Source organism: Rhagoletis pomonella, unplaced genomic scaffold, assembly GCF_013731165.1.
Source record: "Rhagoletis pomonella isolate Grant_MI unplaced genomic scaffold, Rhpom_1.0 Rhpom_scaffold_00003, whole genome shotgun sequence".
In the NCBI taxonomy this organism is placed as follows: domain Eukaryota; kingdom Metazoa; phylum Arthropoda; class Insecta; order Diptera; family Tephritidae; genus Rhagoletis; species Rhagoletis pomonella.
In genome coordinates, this window is record NW_023458557.1 from 11,070,340 (window position 1) to 11,072,517 (window position 2,178).

The following is a 2,178-nucleotide window of genomic DNA, read 5'->3' on the forward strand; positions in this document are numbered from 1 at the left end:
ATTTAATCTTGTTGACGATCAACGACAGTTGGTGGTTAACTGTCGCATAAAATTCATCTAGTTTGGAATTTCTTTGAGCCAACTGATTTAACTGGTGTTCTAGCGTCCGTATGTCCCTCTTGTCTGCGTAGTGCAGTGATAGGACCTTTTTTATCTCAGTCCAGTCACTCTCGAAAACATTATATGCAACTAACGCCGCATCAGCCCCTCCCCGGATTTTTTGCCTAACGTGCTGAAGGATAGCCCTATACAAAGGTTTTCCCTTGATCACTTCGTAATCGGAAAGGATGCCTTCGACATTATGTATCCATGAAATATATTGAGCTGGATTTCCCTCAAAAGTTTGCAGCTCTTTGACACAGTCGGGGAGCCTGCCGATTTCCTTGAGGTCCTGTTCGGACATTGGCGCTCGGGTGTTCGCGACTGAGCTCCCTTGTTGAGCCACACTATTTTCTCCTTCTACACTGCCCACACTATTTGCTCCTTCGTCACTACCTAGCCTACCGTCAATCCTGGTAAGGTGTTGGTCCAGGATTGCGCTGCTCGCTTCTATCCGTGCTAGTCGAGCCTCTAAACCTAACCCATTTTTTTCAATTCCCGTCAGACGCCCCTCCAATTTTCTAATTTGTTCGAGGAGAGCGTTAATTCCCCCAGTTAGTTCGTTTACTTTTGTCGTTAGTGCGTCCATTATCTCTTGTTTCAAATATTTATGCACGTTTTCTTTAAAAATTGAATTTTTTTTTATTATTATTATTTTTTTTGCAAAGTTTTATACGATCAGGTACCGGGTACTGCCAGCAAGAATATTCTTTTTCGTTTTGCACGGTTATTAGCTTTTTTTTGTTTTTTTTGCTCGGATCTTCGTCCTCGTGCTATGTTTGTATTTTCTTTTTGTGCAAATAGTTTTTGTTTCGGAAAAAAAACAATCAGTCTCGATTTGAGTTAGAGGTCGGTTCCTTTCTTACGTTTTCAGAGTTTCCTGCAAAAAGATAAGAAAGGAGCCGCGATTAGACTTGTGAAACTTTTACCGTGTTCTTATGTGTACGGCGACATGTACCAGGTTGGCGTTTCACAGCACATTAGTCTTTAAAGAAAGAGTTTCGGTCAGGAAGGGCTGTGTCATCCTTTTTAGTCGTCAACAATCAGATTGAAGGCAACCTACTAAGGCACAACTTACTTCACAACATAATCTTGTACCTATTGCAATTTCCAGTGTGTTCTTATGTGTACGCTGGAAATGCCGCAGAAATCGAAGTAGCAGTATCCAGTGTGTTCTGATGTGTACCCTGGAGACACCACAGGCAGCTTAATGCAGGAAAACAAGATATGTTAACCTATTGGCCTTCGATGAGGTGAGTATCTGCCTAGGAGTATAGGGTCAGGGACTCACCCAGCCATGTGATCGTGCCAGGATATTCAGTATTTTAAAGGCGTAGTCGTGGACGGTGTCAATTTGTTTTAATTTTCACTTTGAATAAATGCCATTTATTTGTGTACCTGAGGGTCTTCGGGGTCACAGGTCCACTTAATATCATGTTATTCCTGGTTCGGTCGCTGATGACCCGCAGGATATGACGTAGTAATTTACAGCTTTAGCCTGAGGTTCATTCGGGGTCACAGGTCTAAGCGACAATTTATCACTCTGCTATTAGAGCCTTTAATTTTTTTGCTCTCACATTTTTTATTGTTTCCTTATTTACCTCTTCTGGGAAGAGGAGCTTTTATACTCTGGAGGGTCCCGTAAGGAATCGCAGAGTTAAGCTTCTATTATAAACCGGAGGGTCCCCCCGAAGGTGGTGAATCGCGGCTTCAAGGATATTAAGTTATGGATGGTCAATCCGTAAATTATTCAGTTCACTATTTGATTTTTATTCACTTCTTTGGTTTGACCCCTTCTAGGAAGGGGAGCTTTTATACCCTGGAGTGCCCCTGGAGTTGGGGATCGCAGAGCTAAGCTAATGTTATAAACCGGTGGATACCCAAAGGTAGTCAACGGTTTCAAAATATTTTGTTATGTGGATGTACAAGCCATAAATTTATAAGCACCTTCACATTCAACACTTCCACTTATCACAACACTGTTCATCACTTGTCACGATCACTTGAAAAAGGACTCCAGCAGTTAAGAGGATCCTTTTCCTTAGGCCCCACAATTAAGGAGGCCCTTCCTCAGAGACC